We start from the raw sequence: 19,480 nt of genomic DNA, 5'->3' as shown, positions 1-19,480 counted from the left end.
AGGAGGTTGATCAGTTCATCAACTTCACCAACACATTCCACCCCGACCTTAAATTCACCTGGACCATCTCTGACACCTCCCTTCCCACCCTTGACCTCTCCATCTCCATTAATGACAACCGACTTGACACTTACATTTTTTACAAACCCACCGACTCCCACAGCTACCTGGATTACACCTCTTCCCATCCTACCTCCTGCAAAAATGCCATCCTGTATTCCCAAATCCTCCAACTCTGCCGTATCTGCTCCCAGGAGGACCAGTTCCACCACAGAACACACCAGATGGCCTCCTTCTTTAGAGATCACAATATCCCTTCCCATGTGGTTAAAGATGTCCTCCAACACATCTCGTCCACATCCCACATCTCCGCCCTCAGATCCCACCCCTCCAACCGTAACAAGGACAGAACACCCCTGGTGCTCACCTTCCACCCTACCAACCTTCGCATTAACCGCATCATCCGCCAACATTTCTGCCACCTACAAACAGACCCCACCACCAGGGATATATTTCCCTCCCCACTCCTTTCCGCCTTCCGCGAAGACCATTCCCTCAGTGACTACCTGGTCAGGTCCACGCCCCCCAACAACCACCCTCTCCTCCTGGCACCCTCCCCTACCACCGCAGGAATTGCAAAATCTGTGCCCACACCTCCTCCCTCACCTCTATCCAAGGCCCCAAAGGAGCCTTCCACATTCATCAAAGTTTCACCTGCACACCCACCAATATAATTTATTGTATCCGTTGCTCCTGATGTGGTCTCCTCTACACTGGGGAGACTGGATGCCTCCTTGCAGAGCGCATCAGGGAACATGTCGGGGACACCCGCACCGATCAACCACACCGCCCCATGGCCCAACATTTTAATTCCCCTCCCACTCTGCCGAGGACATGCAGGTCCTAGGCCTTCTCCACTGCCACTCCCTCACCACCCGACGCCTGGAGCAAGAATGCCTCATCTTCCGCCTCGGAACACTTCAACCCCAGGGCATCAATATGGACTTCACCAGTTTCCTCATTTCCCCTCCCCCCACCTTACCCCAGTTCCAACCTTCCAGCTCAGCACTGTCCTCATGACCTGTTCTACCTGCCAATCTCCCTTCTGACCTATCTGCTCCACCCTCCCTTCTGACCTATGACCTCCGTCCCCACCCCCATTCACCTATTGTACTCTTTGCTACCTTCTCCCCAGAATCAACCCCCCCCACCCCCCCTCCCATTTATCTCTCCACCCTGGAGGTTTTCTACCTCTATTCCTGATGAAGGGCTTTTGCCCGAAATGTCAATTTCCCTGCTCCTTGGATGCTGCCTGACCTGCTGTGCTTTTCCAGCACCACTCTGGTCTAATCTCCACTGACGTCGGTCTAACTGGCTTTTAGTTGTTTAGTCTATTACTTGACCCATTACTTTGAATAATGGTATAATGTTCCCAGACCACCAAAACAATGGTATCATGTCTGAATCGAATGAGGATTGTAAAATTACTCTGAGTGAATCTGTTATTTCCTCCTTGGTTTCCTGTAACAGCCTAGGTCAGAACCTTTAGTACTTCCCTTCTCATTATGTTTATTCTCATTATATTTCAAACTCTTCCACTTTAACTAAAATATCGACATTATCCCTCTCCATTGTGAAGACAAAGTACTCATTAAGAACCCTGTCCATATCTTCTGCAGCCATGCATAAATTATCATGTATATCTCTGATAAGCTGTACTCTTTCTTTAGTCATCCTGTGTACTTAATATACTGATTAAGCATCTTTTTTTAATTTTACCAGCCAGTATTTTTTCATATGATTCTATATTCTTTCATTGCATTCACAATTTCATTTCTCACTTCACCCCAATATTTTATGTACTCCTATAAACTTCCTAAAATATTACTTTTGTTGACATTGTCCTAAGTTCCATTTTTCTTTTTTATCTTACACTGTATGCTTCTGGATAACTAGGGCTACTATATCTGACAGTATTATTCTTGATGGAAAGGTGACCACACAATTCCTGTAGAATCTCTTTCCTTTGAGCAGCTATATCCAATTCTCTTTGGCTAGATCATCTTTCAGCTTTGTAAAGTTTTGCTTCTGCCAATTTAGAACTTTACTTTCTGTTCTCTCTTTGTCCTTTTTCATAATGAAGTTAAACATAAGTGTCTTCTGATCACTATCTCCAAAATGGTCATCCAGTACTACTTCATTCATATACTCAGCTTTATTTGTGAGGACCACATCAGGAACTGTGCCCCTTTTCATTGAGCTTGTTACATGCTGGCTGAAAAAAAAATCTTGACACCAGTTCAATCTGTTATCTTGATGTTTATCAATGATAAAAGTAGGTCACATTAGAACAAACATGCTAAACCATCCTGTCTGATTAAAATGACATTTCTTTTTGCTTTCCTTACTAATTTTCATGCTCCTTCCTCTTACTTTGCTGAAAAACCCACTGTCCTTCAGTCATTATTTCTGACTACTGTGCTTTACTATCTCTACTGTCCCGAATGATCTATCCTTAAACCCTTCCTATTTCTCCTCCATGTGTTGCCATTTGACAAAATCATCTGAAGGCATAGTGGGATCAAATGTGTGATTATAATATTATAGATTTTGAAACAAACGTTGATCTCCTTTCTTTAAAAAAAAGGACACAAAGGAGCCTGACAAATTGACTCCCAAAAGCCATTTGGACTTTTCCTGTGGCTTCAACTGAGGCAAAGCAGCCAGAAGGACCCAGTGAGGTCTGTTCAATAATTAGACTCTCTTATTATTTGAAGAACTAAGCATAAAGGACCATTAAATAATTCAAAGGTTCCAGGACTGTCCATCGAATATGATGTGGAAAACAGGAAGGAGAAATGGGCTAGAAAAAGACCTGAAATGTTTATTACATCTACAAGATGTCCATGGGCAAATGAGCTTGAGAATAAGATTTTCATTGCAAAAAGATGTAAATAGCTTTTCTAGTCTTATCAAAACCAACAAGAATTATAGCCATTCAGGTTAATGGTTGAGACACTGTAAAAAAAACTACTTGAGCTAAACGATGGTACTGTGCTCTCGGCTTGGGCTAACCAAACGTCTCATATGGAACATGATTTGAAAAACTGAGAAAACAACCATTGTTAAGTTTTAGAACTATACAAACATCTGGCTGAGAACAAGTAGTGTATTCACCCATATTAGGCGATCACCATGCGAGAGACATCTTAAAATAACGACTACTCTTAACAGTGAGACAGAGGAAGGATCAAGGGCAAATGTCCGTGAAAGCCTCAAACAGCCGTGCTATAGAAGTGAACCAAAGCAGTCTTCACTCACTCTCAGATCCTGTTCTGCTGACTGAGTCCACCTGCTAGACCATCCTCCATAGTGGGCATACTGAAGAGCTACATAAACGCTGTTTCCCTCTTCATAGAGGCTGCTGACTTTCTCAATCACTCTGTGTATTTGTTTGGTGCAACCTCCAACTATTTGACTGCAGAGTCCACCACAGCTGCAGAACCTGTTTTCCAATTTTAACTTCCAGCAAAGAATCTTCATACAATCTGGGCCTGCAGTTACATTAGAAACTGATTATATTTTCATCTTTATTCAGCAGTTTATATATTAAATCTCTGCAAATGGATTTTAACCACTAACTTTAGCACTCTGACTGAAGTAACCTTCAATAATGGTTGCATAATAATTAACCATTTAGTTTGTTGAAAACATAAAGCTATACTGCTGTTTATTTTTAAATTACTGCATTTAAAAATGACATGATGGTGGACTCAACGGGGAAGGCATCACTAAAACAGTGACTGTCTCAGCTGGATACATGATACCTGCCTTTCACCCAGGAGGAAGACCTTCCTTGGGAAACTGTTACATACTATAACGACCAGTAGCTCAGTGGTTCAGGATGTTGCAGCCAGTATTCAGTGAGATTCCGCCAAATTGTTATAGTTCCAGATGGGATATCCCAAATTTGTAAGCTCCCAGGTGAGAAGAGATGAACCAGCTCCCTTTCTTTACTCACCCATTGCCTCAACTGGTCAGAACATTTAGTGTAGGAGTTAGGATGTCATTTTGCATTTGTACAGGAAATTTGTGAGGCCTCTTTTAGGATACTGCACACAATTCTAGTTGCCCGCCTATAGGAAGGATCATAGAATCCCTACATTGTGGAAACAGGCCCTTTGGCCCAACAAGTCCACACAGACACTCCAAAGAGTCGCCCACCCTGACCCATTCCCCTATCCTATATTTACCCCTGACTAATGCACCTAACTTACACCGCTGAACACCATGGGCAATTTTAGCATGGTCAAATCACCTAACCTGCACATCTTTGGACAGTGGGAAGAAACTTGAGCACCCAGAGGAAACGCACAAAGACACGGGGAGAATGTGCAAACTCCACACAGACAGTCACCCGAGGGTGGGATTGAACCTGGATCGCACCCTGTGGGGCAGCAGTACTAACCACTGAGCCGCCGCGCTGGATGTTGTTAAACTTAAGAGGGTGCAGAAAAGATTTACAAGGATATTGCTGGGACTGGAGGATTTGAGTGGGCGGCACCGTGGGTGGCACGGTGGCACAGTGGTTAGCACTGCTGCCTCACAGCGCCAGAGACCCGGGTTCAATTCCCGCCTCAGGCGACTGACTGTGTGGAGTTTGCACATTCTCCCCGTGTCTGCGTGGGTTTCCTCCGGGTGCTCCGGTTTTCTCCCACAATCCAAAGATGTGCAGGTCAGGTGAATTGGCCATGACAAATTGCCCATAGTGTTAGGTAAGGGGTAAATGTAGGGATATGGGTGGGTTGCGCTTCGGCGGGTCGGTATGGACTTGTTGGGCCGAAGGGCCTGTTTCCACACTGTAATGTAATCTAATCTAATCTAATCTAGAAGAGGCTAAATAGGCTAGGACTTTTTTTCCCCATAAGCATTGGAATCTGAGGGGTGACCTGAGGGTGATAGGGGTTTATAAACTCATGGGGGGCATTGATAGGGTGAATAGCCAAGGTTTTTTCCTTGGGTGAGGGAGTCCAAAACTAGAGGGCATAGGTTTAAGGTGAGATGGGGAAAGATTTCTTGTTCAAACGTTTTCACCCAGAGGGTGGTGCAAGTATAGAATGAGCTATCAGAGGGAGTGGGGCATGCAGGTACAATTGCAACATTTAATAGGAATCAGAACTGGAATGGTTTAGAGGGAAATGGGCCAAATGCTAGCAAGTGGCACTAGATCAGCTTAGGATGTCTATTCGGTGAAGACGTGTTATAATGAAAGACAGTTTCCATGCTGTGTAGCTCTATACCTGTTTACGTTTAATTCAGAAAGGATCCCTTAACTCAGAGATTACACGAACTGCTGAGAGGGGGATGGGTAAATCAGTCTCTTTTCACCTTTTAGTCCTTCTGTCTGAAGTTTCCCTGATTTTGTTTCGATGTGACTTAGGAATCTCCCAAACAGTCATTGAATCTGTATCCAGTCATCTTTTGAGTGTAGGAGTCCTATTTTAAATGATATGCATGTTGGGATTAAAAGTTTGATACACCCATAAGTTTTTTGAGGTCCTGATCTGTCATCATGACAAGGAATTGACAGGGGAAAACCATGGACTTTCCCCGGACTCTGTTATTCAATAGCAATAGCTTGCTGAAGTATCAGAGAAACTCGCTTCTCTGCTTTATGAATGAGAAGTGGTTTGGGTTTTTTTTTTGCAGAACTTGTTATTTTATTGTCTGACCAAATGTCTCGTAAAATTCCTGTTTTAAGATAATTTCAAGTAAGGTTTTACAGTGCTACATTAATTGTTTCAACTCCTTTCAAAGCTTCAAACGCACCAAGGAAATTTGAAGGTTTCAGAAGCCAAGTTTGATCAATCAATGGGTTTCGGCATAGCTTGGCACACAGTTGGACCAATCACACTAAGAAAGAGCGAATCCATAGTGGGTTCGCTGGTTCCATTTGGGACAGTAGTAGGAGGTGTAACAGTTGAGAGTGAGGTGCTGGAAAAGGATTCCTGATGAAGGGCTTTTGCCCGAAATGTCGATTCTCCAGCTCCTCGGATGCTGCCCGACCTGCTGTGCTTTTCCAGCACCACACACTCAACTCTAATCTCCAGCATCTGCAATCCTCACTTTCGCTTAGGAGGTATAATAGTTAGGTTTGACATTCCTGATGAAGAGCTGATGCTCAATCCTCCTGCTCCTCATATGCTGCCTAACCTGCTTTGGTTTTCCAGCACCACGCTTTTTAACTCTGATCTCCAGCATCTGCGGTCCTTACTTTCTCCATACCAATCTTTAGCCCTGGTTACTCAGTGGTAAGCCTTGCTTGAAAAATTAGGATAATTCAACGAGGTCTATGTGCCACAGTTATATTACTGTTCAGTAGGAGTGATCAATTAAGGGGAGTGTTGGAAAGTGTAGTCTTGGAAAATACTTCAGATTGTGCCTTCAGAAGACAGGGTGGATGAGAAAATTGTGCGTCTCCAGCATCAGACACCTACATGATTACACAGCTATAACCCTAAGTTCAATGATTCAAAGATAACAACATTATAGATAATATTTAAATAGTTATTAGGCCTTAGTCTATGTTCCATTATATTTCGTGCATTCTCCACAAAGGGAATCTTATAAGGGTCACACTGGATGGTTAACTGAGCTACAAGTTTATGTGCTTTGTGGTTATCATATGTTGTTCTGGTGTTCATTAAGACAGGTGCTGTTGTACATTTTGATGGTTGGTTTTAAACACTTGGGTCGGATGTGGTAAGGACAGCTTGTACTACCACAGTGCAGCTGATGATGTTACCAGAATGTGGGCAATGGAAATGGGTTTAATTTCTGCAAAAAGGCAGCAGCACTTAGATTCGATAAGGTCCAACATAATTCACCACCAGCCCACTCAATTAGCCTGTGTATATATGTTTGCATGTGTGTGTACAGAATTGAAAAAAATTGTGACTAATATCTCACTTCCTTGAAAGTGTTTCGCCTATGTTGAAAGATGTTTTAACAGATTGCAAACAGTCTGACTGGTGATGCAATGATCTTGTCTCATGACTGATCACTGTCCTCTCAAAACACTTTTTAACTCAATAGTGCAATGGCTAGCCAAATAAAACTGGGTGCTGCAGCCACTGTTAGACTTCCATTAAAGGCACAATCTTTTTTATCAGATCAAAATTGATCTGGTTTTCAATCTTTGGCCAGGCCTTAGATTTTTTTTAACTGAGAAAATGTTCTTCAGTGTCAATTTTTAACCAAAGCTTTGAAAAGAATGAGATAATATTTTAAGATACATTTTTGAAGAGGGAAAGAAAGATTAAATAAAATACTATATGTATATGCAACGTCATTTGGTAGGACAGAATTTGAATGTTGCTAAGAAAAAGACACATTTTTGCAAAGCTTTTTTGTCTTGCATTCATCAGGATAGTCACAAGAAAAACTAATGTAAGGAGAATTAACATTGTATACTGTAATAAGAAAAGAGTGCAAGTGGACATCAATTGGTTGAAGTATTGCTGTGAGAATACACCAATGAGAAGATAACTGATGGGGCTGGAAAGATTTTGCCATCAGAGACTGCAACAGTTTTGTGCAACCAGTCTCATTGATTGGTTGGAGAAATACAGACAACTGGAAATGCCATTTGCATTTTAAGAACTTCTCAAAGATATGTCCAGAAAGCTCATTTGCATTTTAATGTCTATGCCAAAGTATGTCCGGACATGAAAATTAGCTCAAGGTTCTTGTAGTTTCACGTGAATCGGCAGGATAGAAACAGTCAACTGATCTTTCAACTCCAGTTTGTTTCAAAGGAAATGTCTGTTTGTGGTTTATACTTCATAAGTTTACATTATTACCTCATAACTTTATATTGTTTGAGTGTGACACTGGAAAATGGTAGAATCAACATGTTGTCCCAGATTCTGTTATCATGTGTAATTTCATTGCGGTATGAAACAAGATAGCTCCTGACCCTCTCTACCATGAAAACTTGAACCAGATTGAAATTCTGCAGTCACACATAACCGTTCATAGAAGATAGCTAAGAAAATTTGTTATCCGATAATGGTGCATGCAACTTTTTTCCCTTTTTGAGGAACTTTGGTTCTGATCAAATTTATGATAATCTGCCTTGGGATCCAGCATATTTTCTATTGATTTATCTGCCAAACCTGAGACTGCCACAATAGGACTCTTTTTCTTATAGGTAACCAAAGATCTGGTGTGACAGAACTATGTCAAGTTTGAATTATTACATTTTTACAATATAAAGTGATGACCAGAACCCAGAATAATTGCTAAAATAAAAATAAAACACTACAGATGCTGGAAATCTGAAATAAAGCCAGGAAGTGCCAGAAAATGCAACAGGTTTAACAACATCTGTGCAGAGAGAGAAGTCGAGTTAAAGCATTGAGTTCAATGTCACTCTTCTTCAGAATTTTCCTTCAGAGCCAAATGCATAGCACCCGGGTTATTAAACATCAAGTTGATGAAGGATACACACTACTTGGTACTTTCTACATAGTTTCATGTAAAATATGCAAATAAATGCTATCTTGAATGGGGCATGGTGGCTCAGTGGTTAGCACTGCTGCCTCACAGCACCAGGGACCCGGGGTCAATTCCTGCCTCAGGCAACTCTCTGTGTGGAGTTTGCATGTTTTCCCCATGTCTGTGTGGATGTTCTCCAGGTGCTCTAGTTTCCTTCCACAGTCCAAAGATGTGCAGGCCAGGTGAATTGGCCATGCTAAATTGCCCACAGTGTTAGGTGCATTAGTCAAAGGGAGGTGGGTCTGTGTGGGTTTCTCATCGGAGGGTCGGTGTGGACTGGTTGGGCCGAAGGGCCTGTTTCCACACTGTAGGGAACCTAATCTAATCTAATGGTCATAGTCATAGCTCCCCAGAGCCAATAATGTTGCAAATGAAACAAGATGGCAATAGACCATCACATTGAGTGCTGATAAATGAGGAATTGATATCCACTAACCTTGTAATGAAGACATTGGCCATAAAACTAAATCTCTCCTCTCTACTTTGTCATTTGAATTTCACCATGCAGAGGTGAACCATTCGTGCATGACTAATCAAGACATCATTCAAGCCACTGTATTTGCTCACACTGTTGTAATGTCAAACACAGAAATCTCCCTATTTTCGATATCAACCTTGCAACCTCCTGCTGTTTTAGCTGTGTTGTGACTAGCTTGAGGTTTAAAGAGTTGGAGATTGGAATTTGTGTTGATTAATTCCTACTGCAGTCTCAGTAGATTAAAGCACAGACTATTGAGATTGAATGATGGAACAAAGCCAATAATTTTTCTTTTATTACACAGGTTTCAGGTGTTTCTTCCATGTTCTGTGAATGATTTTTCCAAATCAGCCTGTTCATAATTAGATACTATGGGCTACTGTGTCTGAATAATTAAAATTCCACCTTTATTCACAAATTCTGGGATTTTGCAAGAAGTCTACCCACGTTCTCTAATTCACTGCTAATCAATAACGTGTAGGTGCCTGTGTGGGGGAAGGGTAGACGAAGTCAGAGATCACACGACACCAGGTTATAGTCATCAGGTTATAGTCCAACAGGTTTATTTGCAATCACAAGCTTTTGGAGTTTTGCTCCTTCATCAGGTGAAGTGAACCAAAAGCACACAGAACACTGAACTCATGAGTAGAGGTCGACGGTAGAGGGATACAAAAATCATACAAATGGTGTAAGTGGAGTCTCAAATAATAAGTCTTTGAAGGTGACCAAGAATGCCAGATGGTGTGAGTAAAGTGTCAACAGTTGAATGACAAGTGAAGGGATGACCCATAATTTGATTAAATGAGGCAGATACATCATTACAAAAAATTAAAAATAAGATGGTGCTGACACCGTCTAACACTCTTGGTCACCTGCAGAGACATTATTTGACAGTCTACTCACACTATTTGTATGATTGTTTGATCTGTCTGCTCTTATCTCTCTGTCCATAAATTCAGTATTCTGTGTGCTTCTCCATCACTTCGTCTGATGAAGGGGTTATACTCGGAAAGCTTGTGATTTCACATAAACCTGTTGGACTATAACCTGGTATTGTGTGATTTCTGACTTTGCTGATCACTGGTATTGATTTTAGAAATCTAACTTGTATGATTGTATTTCCCTTTGTGCCTTATTATCCTTGTTTTCAAATCCCTCCTAAGCCTCATACCTCGCCATCTCTGTATTTGTTCCAGTCCAGAAATTTGAAACTGACAGATTCTACATCCTAGAATATAATTGCTCCAATACTGGTGGCCCTGCCATTAGATTAGATTCCCTACAGTGAGGAAACAGGCCCTTCGGCCCAACCAGTCCACACCGACCCTCCAAAGAGTAACCCACCCAGACCCATTTCCCTCTGACTAATGTACCTAACAGGGCTTATGCCCGAAACAGGGCTTATGAAGAAGGGCTTATGCCCGAAACGTCGATTCTCCTGTTCCCTGGATGCTGCCTGACCTGCTGCGCTTTTCCAGCAACACATTTTCAGCTAATGTACCTAACATTATGGGCAATTTAGCATGGCCAATCCACCTAACCTGCACATCTTTGGACTGTGGGAGGAAACTGGAGCACCCAGAGGAAACCCACGCAGACACGGGGAGAATGTGCAACCTCCACACAGACAGTCACCCAAGGTTGGAATCAAACCTGGGTCCCTGGAGTTGTGAGGCAGCAGTGCTAACCACTGAGCCACCGTACCGCCTGAAATAACTGTCTGGGCCCCAAGCTCTGGAATTTACTTTCTAAATAGCTCAACATTTCCATTCTCTATTCTCCTTAAAACCTATGTCTTTGACCTAACCTTGGGTTTAAGTCCTGTTCCTGGTCTGAGCCACGAGATACGCAAATACGCAATGGCAATAAATGTTGGCCCAGCCAGAAAAGTCCACATTCCATGAAAGAATGAGTTTAAACATCTGCATTCCAGCCCAGAACTGCAGGAACATTACTAGTTAGTTATGCAGCTTTTTGAAGGAGATGTTCAACCAAGGCTCCCATAATGTTTGAGTGGATGCAAAAGATCCCATAGTTCCATGTCAAATTAAAGGGGAATTGTCTTCGGTGTCCTGCCCAATGTTTATCCCAAAGTGCTTTATAAATGTAAAACAAATATAGAACTTACTGGAAAAGCTCAGCAGGTTTGTGTAGCATCTGTGGAGAGAAAGCAGAGTTATCATTTCAGGGCCAGAAGTGTCACTGGACCTTAAACATTACCTCAGATTTCTGTCCACAAATGCTGCCAGGCCTGATGAGTTTCTCCAACAATTTTTGTTCTTGTTTCTGATTTCCAGCATCTGCAGTTCCTTTGGTTTTTATTTTACTTTATAAATGCACATGGTAATTTTTAAAATCTACTTGACGATATCACTTTATGTGTCTCGGTGTTGAGTTTTACTTTGTAACACACTTTCTGAATCACCTTGCAACATTTTACCTTGTTAAAGATGTTATAACAATACAAGTTGTTCTTATTGTAGGCCAATCAGAGGTCGATGATAGATTTTTCTTTAAAATTTACTCTTCTTAAAGTATGCGACTTTCAAACAATTGTGCAACCTGGAGAGGCATTTTTGTTTTTCCGGTCCACATCATTAGATGCATTTTAGAAGGCACTTGTAGATGTATTGTTATTTATACAGTACTGTGAAATTATTTCAGCTTAATGAGCGCACAATGATCCTGGCACCACAAATTTGTGCCATCTGTGCCAGTCTTCTTGTCACTGGGGAACTGGCCAACAAATGATGGAAGTTGTAACATGTTAACTTGGAAAACGTCAACAATGTGCTGGGTTTGTTCCATTACACCTTTTCTGTTTTTTTAACAGAGCAACAATAAACTGGGGGAACAGAAAGCTTATCTGGAGAATCCCAGTTCTATCATGATTTGAAAAGTCACCCACTACCAAAATGGCCAGCAGAAACAAAAATACCCTTTGCCTAGTGTCAGGAAACAAAAAGCAAGAACTGAAAATCTTGCGCAAGTACTTCATAACAATATTTACAGAGAAAACCTATTTACAAATATTATTGCTGAGCGATTTCATTTATTTGTTTCACTTCCTTTTCCTCATTCCCTCTCTCACCATTGTCATCGCATCGGGCATGTCTGCTGAATGCCTTGTGAATTGGAGATTTATATAACTTGTTGAACTGAATCCCTCATTTAGTTTGTCATGTGTTACAGTTTAAAAATAACTGGCCATAATGAGTTGGTTTTAAATAAGATGTATTTACAACGCAAGTAGTCTTGAAAGCGGCCAAGTGAAAAAATAATACATATTAGATAAAGTCATGAGGGGCATGGATAGGGTCAACAGACAAAGTCTTTTCCCTGGGGCTGGGGAGTCCAGGACTAGAGGGCATAGGTTTAAGATGAGAGGGGAAAGATTTAAAAGGGACCTAAGGGGCAACGTTTTCAAGCAGAGGAAGGAGGGCGAATGGAATGAGCTGCCAGAGGAAGTGGTGGAGGCTGATACAATTGCAACATTTAAAAGACACTTGCATGGGTATATGAATAGGAAGGGGTTAGAAGGACGTGGGTTAAGTGCTGGCAAATGGGACTAGATTAATTTAGGATATCTGGTTGATATGGACGAGTTGGACGAAAGAATCTGTTTCCGTGCTGTACTCCTCTATGACACTATGACTCTAAATACAGAAGCAAAGATTATACGTAGGTATGGAAAAAAAGGATATTAGAATCCCTATGGTGCAGAAAGAAGCCATTTGGCCCAGAAAGTCCCCATGATTTACCCTGATTTACCCCATCCCCATATTTGCCACGGCCAATCCACCTAACCTACACACCCCTCGTCATGATTTGGAGACGCCGGTATTGGATTGATGTGTACAAAGTTAAAAATCACATAATACCAGGTTATAGTCCAACAGGTTTATTTGGAAGCACTAGCTTTCGGAGCACTGCTCGTTCATCAGCAGATTCCACAATCACCCAATGAAGGAGCAGTGCTCCAAAAAAATCCTGTTGGACTATAACCTGGTGTTGTGTGGTTTTTAACTTTGTACACATCCTTAAACACTATGGAGCAATTTCACATGGCCAATCCACCTAACCTACACACCCCTAGACACTATGGAGCAATTTCACACAACCAATCCACCTAGCCTTTTGGACTGTGGACAGAAACTAGAGCATCCAGTGGAAATTCATACAGACACAGGGAAAACATGCAAACTCCTCACAGGCTGGAATTAAACTTGGGTCTTTGATGCTGTGAGGCAGCAGTGCTAACCACTCAGCCACCACACCACCCTAATGTTTAAAGATATGAGAATAAGATCAACCTGTTATCATTATACCTGACGAAGGGCTTTTGCCCGAAACATTGATTTTCCTGCTCCTCGGATTCTGCCTGACCTGCTGTGTTTTTCCAGCCACGCACTAATCGAGACTCTGATTTCCAGCATCTGTAGTCCTCACTTTTGCCTGTTATCATTATATGCCTGTTACTTCCTTGAAAATTTCTCTTTCCGAAGTAAATGTGGTTGAAAATTTAAAGTTTGAATTCAATGTGGGAGGAGGGGATTTTTGGAGGTGTGGGATCATCATTCTTAGTTGAGTGTGACTCTGACAGCAGCCATATGTTTATGCTTTGGCACGCACCTGTCTCCCTAAGTTCCTGATTCCAGCTGAAGCAAAGTCTATGATACTCAACTGATTTATGTTCAATTATGAGTCTGTTTACTCTGAATGCTCATTGCTATGCTTGCTTAATACTGACTGTGGACTCAGGGAAATGTACACAAATGATAGAAAAAGCTGGATGCTAGAATTGAAGCATGGAGGAGACACTTAACAACACCATAAATAGAACATGTGACATGTTTAGAAACTGTTGTCATCTCTGCATTGATTAAAAATCTAAAATATACATCATGGTTGCCCCCTGTTTCCATCTCTGAAAGTGGGACATCCACTGCCACCACATAACTTATCGTCATGGAAACAGCAATTGATGGCATTAGTCAGAAAAATTGTCCATTTTCTAATATTCATGCTACAATATTTTTGAAGGCTGATAGTGTTTCAAAAATTCCCTTCAAAAAGAAAGGCCCCATAAATCTCATTGTTCACACTGGGTTGCTAGAATATGTTTGAAGGTTGCCTAGCTGAGGAAACAGAACTTATACGATAAGCACTAACAGGCAATAAAGCTATAGACTTCTCAATCCAATATCAAAAGCAACAGCAAAATCTGCTGATGTTGTTCCAGTGCTTAGCTAATGTCCCTGATTCAGGATTTCATAAGTTTTGGAGAATTGGTATCAGAACAATAGTAAATTTGTCACATTCACCAACAATTTTTATATTGGTCATCCTGGCTTCTACTGGGTTTACCTGGTTTGCCTAATGGCAGTACAAAAACTATACTGAGATCAAATAGAAATCATGGAACACTAAATGAAGTGAGAGGAAGGGCTTAAATTACAATGCACTGCAGTGGCACCAAGACACCTATAGATATGGATTAAGATCTTAGTAACAAAAATCAGCATTGTAATATAAAGAAATTAACTTCTAAGGCAATATCCTTGGTCAGATTTTCAGACACCATAGGTTATATACTTCAAACTTCAAAAGTACTTTGAACATGTTAATGCATAAAGTATTATATATTTAATAGGAATGTTGAAATCATCTCCCAGTAAATGGAACTTACATTAACTTGGCACCACATTGTAGGCATACAATATCATAAAGCACTTCACAAATTACTTCACAGTGTTGTTTGCAAAACTGTTAATTGTGTTAGCAGACAACAAGATATCACACACGGCAGGCAAATAGTTAGAATCTACTTTGGTCAGTGTTGATTGTGGCAGAGACACTAGAATCGCATGTTCCACTGCACAATGAGTGAGCCTCAGTTCAAATCTCAGCTGAAGTGATAAGATGCAAAAGGAGTCTTTTATTAAAATATATGAAATGGGCAAATGGTATCTGTCATATGTACAGCTTTATTCATCTTATGCTAGTACCTCCAGAACTCCCTGAACACTGCACTAAAATGATAGCCCAAGTAAATGTGATTAACTGCAGAAATGGATCTTGAATAAACACCCTTCACACTTAGAAGCACAAGCTCTACTCACTGAGCTAAATGAACATTTCCACTGCTGACAGATCTACTTAATATGATTGTCACTTTTGCACTGCGATGCTTTCAATTAAAGGCTGAACTAACTTCTTGAAAGATTCTGTGAAGCCTTTGATTTTATTTGAATCTATTTTCTCAATAAGACCGAATGCGTAAGGGTAAGGAGAAACTTCTTCAGCCAGACAGTGGTGAATCTATGGAATTCACTGCCACCAAAGGCTGTGGAGGCCAGGTCATTCAGTATGTTTAAGACTGAGATAGATAGGTTCTTGAATATCGAGGGGATCAAAGGTTCTGGGGAGAAAGAGGGAGAATGGGGTTGAGAAAGTTATCAGCCATGATTGAACGGTGGAACAGACTTGATGGACTGAATGGCCTAATTCTGCTCCTATGTCGTATGGTCTTATTTTCTGAGGTATTTGGCTTAAAGGAGTTGTGGGGGCTGAATTAATATAAGTGAGGTTATGTAGACCTAGGTCATAGGCTATTACATTGTGTGCTGTCCTCTGGTAAGTATCTGGATTTGTATCTATAGTGTTCCCTATACAGTTACGCAGTATAGTTGCAGTGTTGAGCAATACAAAATGAAGTTAAGGAGAGCTTCCATGTCTAGACATGGAGAAGACAGCTGACCCATGGTGTTCCTGACATTTTCAAGGAGCTGACTGTAGATCTGTATTAGCAAGAAAATGCCAATCTATTGCTACAGTTGAAATATAACAAGACTCATTGAGTTAAAATTAAACAATTTAAAAATCTGTTGTTTGAAGAAGAAAGTGCTGACATTAACCACAGCCTGCATTTATAACAACTTTAATAACACCAAAGAGTTTCATCGGACTCAAAAGAAGACAAAGATTAGCACTGCGGACAAGGGAGGATATATTAGGGGAGCAAACTAAAAGCTTAATGAAGGAAGAAAGTTTAACAATGGCCTTCAGCAGGACATTGTGGTAACAAAATACAATGATTAGAATACCAGTGCTTGTGACTCAGACATCGACAGCTGCCAATGATGAGGGAAAGAATGTGAGGATTCTTCACAATCCAGGGTCAGTGTTGTAGGGCCGGAAGAGGTTACAGAGATAGGGATGAGGCCATGGACAGATTTCAACACAAGGGTGAGAATTTTAAAAGTGGTGGCACTTGAGGCCAGGGAGCCAGTGCACAGCAAAAACAAACAAGGAAACCAAAGAACTGCAGATTCTGGAAATCAGAAACAACAATGGAAATGGCTGGAAAAACTCAGCAGGTCTGGCAGTATCTGTGGAGAGAAAGCAAAGTCCAATAACCCTTGTTCAGACATTAGATCACCCTTGCCCCTCTGGAACCTTCCGCTCTTCCCCTTCCCTCTGACTCCATACCCTCTCCTAACGCCATCTTCTTTTATGTGTACTATCCCATCTGACCTTCTGCTGTCTGATTCTGAATGTTCTATACTCAGCAAAGGTCTTAGTTTTATCCCGCTGCACCCCACCTCAATGAATTGTGGGCACAACATGACATTGAACTCATCTTCTACCACCTTTGCCTCTGTGCCTTTTTCATTGGACAGAGTCCTCTACCCATCCCACACAGACCCCTTCACCCACTTCCAACACTCTCCTTCCACCTGCACCCTTCCCTCTGGCATTTTGCCTGACCAAAAAAAAATTAATTTGAAGAGTTAACTTCATCAACTTACCTCTGCTTTCTCTCCACAGATGCTGCCAGACCTGCTGAGTTTTCCCAGCAATATCTGTGGTTGAGAAACAAACAAAGTCTTCATTGTTAGGCGTGATTAACGAAAACATGAGTGAGACCATCATGAGTGAGATGTGTCCAAGAAAATCCATGTTATGATATTTGGCTTTAATGAGGATATGGGGTTGGAGATTCAACTCAGGATCATACAGAATGAAAAGTTTCAGCAGGCCAGGTTCAGCCAGGAGTTGGAGTCACTGTTCATGGTTAGATCAGTGACAATAGAACAGTTAGTGGGGACCAAAGACAATGCTTTAGTAGCGAGTGGATAAAATGGTAATTCATTGGGTATTGGATGTTAGAGGAGATAATGGCCTAGTGGTGTTATTGCTAGACTAATGATCTAGAAGCTCACCAAATGTTTTAGGGGCCTGGGTTCAAATCCTGCCATGGCAGATTGTGGAATTTTAATTTAATTAAGAATCTGAAGTCAAGGGTCTAAATGGTATGTGTTAAGCCATTGTCGATTGTCAAAAAAACTCATTTGGTTCACTAACGTCCTCTTGTGAAGGAAATCTGTCAATTTTACCTAATGTAGCCTACATGTGGTTCACTCTTTACTGTCCTCTGGGCCATTAGGGATGGGCAATAAATGCTGGCCTAGCCAGAGATGCTCACACCCTGAGTGAATAAATAACAAGTCAAGCATTCTACCACCAAGGAAATTGAGAGAAGTGGTGGTGAGGTTGAAATTGCACTCACCAATCTGTGTGGTGAACCTGCCTTCATGGTTTTGAGTGATGCTGCTATGGAGGAGAACGCAGTTGAGAAATAAATGGGATTCGAGAATGGAGCCTTGGGCAACTGCAGTAAGGATGGTGTAAGACAGAGAAAATAATCCATTGCAAGGGAATTTCCAATTATGATTTGGTAAGTAAGAGTGGAGCTGAAACTTTGTTGCTGGAAAAGCGCAGCAGGTCAGGCAGCATCCAAGGAGCAGGAGAATCGATGTTTCGGGCATGAGCCCTTCTTCAGGAATTCCTGAAGAAGGCCTCAAGCCCGAAATGTCGATTCTCCTCCTCTTTGGATGCTGCCTGACATGTTGCGCTTTTCCAGCAACACATTTTCAGCTCTGATCTCCAGCATCTGCAGTCCTCACTTTCTCCTAAGTAAGAGTGGAGCCAGGTGAAGATAACTCCAGTGGAAAATAGAACTCAGATATTGTCGGAGGTTGGTGTGCTTAACGTGTCAAAATCTGCCGTTAGTTTGAGTTGGATGAGAAGGCTTATTGATTAGATTACTTACAGTGTGGAAACAGGCCCTTTGGCCCAACAAATCCACACCGACCCGCAACCCACCCAGACCCATTCCCCTAACACTACAGGCAATTTAGCATGGCCAATTCACCTAACCTGCACTTTTTTGGATTGTGGGAGGAAACCCACGCAGACATGGGGAGAGCGTGCAAACTCCACACAGTCAGTCGCCTGAGGTGGGAATTGAACCCGGGTCTGTGGCGCTGTGACGCAGCAGTGCTAACTGCTGTGCCACCCATATTGCACAGACATGTTTGTCACTATGGTTCATGACCGGGCAAAGCCAGAAACCCAATTAAAGACCCGTAAAGACTGAACTGCAGGAAAGATGAACATGGATTTAGGAGTTGGCTACACATTCAGGCTCAGTCATGGATCCTACTGTAAGTTAATTGGAAAAATATTGGAAAAGCATTGACAGAATTGATGGTGAAGCAGATTTGGATGTTATCAGTTACAAAAATGAGTCATTTTGGACTCGAAATGTTAACACTGTTTCTCTCTTCACAGATGCTGCCAGACCTATGAAGTGTCTCCAGCACTTTCGTTTTCTGTCATCAGTATGCTGGTGAATACGCAAAATAGACTTGGTGAAGGGACTGTTTCTTTAAAAGCTTTTGAAACCAGCTGGTTAGTCTAATGAGTTATTACTGTACACCATGCATAGTTCAGTTTGAAGTTAGCCTGTCCATCTGATCAGAACACGTGATAGTATTAGGTTGAACCGACCTCAGATGTTTATCAATAATGAGATGTGGACAATTATGCAAATTCTTTCTCAGCCATCTGTGCTTTGAGTTTTTTTCTCTCTCGCTGAAACAAGTACAAACACATCCTGCTCTATCGTAGCGTCTCCTGGGGTGTTTGCAGGCCTGTGAGAAACGACAGAGTTCTTTTGTGCGCTTTCCAACAGGTTAGTTGTTTAATTGTTAGCTGGAAGCTTAGCATTTAAATCATTCAGGATTTGTCCGGGTTAAAGTGGCCTGACTGGAACCAATACCCCCCACCCCCCTCTCCCCAAACCATGTGCAAATACAAGTGGGGAACAAATGACTGACACTGCTAACCCTATTGAGTGGAGCAGAAGGACTGTGAATGACGATTTTTGTCTCCCTGTGTATATTGCAAGTCTGAAATCCAATGCATGATTAGCTCAGGCATGCTCCCTTTCCACTCCTGGCCATTCAAACTATTTTGAGTCAATAGCTTTGTCTCCTGGCCCCCTCTAATAAGATAATGGCGTTATCCTTCAAGTGCTCTGCTCCATTCCCATTCTGCGCGAAACCTACCTTTTGTGAGTCATTCTAAAGTTGTTTC

General features: G+C 41.7%; 1 protein-coding gene across 1 annotated transcript in view; it reads left to right on the top strand.

Moving 5' to 3' along the window:
• The window catches only part of LOC122563122 (lumican), a 409,094-nt gene that overhangs the window by 53,772 nt on the left and 335,842 nt on the right, over window positions 1–19,480 (top strand). Inside the window, 1 exon segment of the mRNA XM_087973534.1 lies at window positions 18,674–18,793. The gene's annotated coding sequence lies outside the window, so the exon portion shown is untranslated.

Source organism: Chiloscyllium plagiosum, unplaced genomic scaffold (assembly GCF_037043375.1).
Source record: "Chiloscyllium plagiosum isolate Xiang-an unplaced genomic scaffold, Cpla_swu_hap1 HiC_scaffold_26, whole genome shotgun sequence".
Taxonomy (NCBI): Eukaryota; Metazoa; Chordata; class Chondrichthyes; order Orectolobiformes; family Hemiscylliidae; genus Chiloscyllium; species Chiloscyllium plagiosum.
This window is presented reverse-complemented; position numbering and strand designations above follow the sequence as displayed.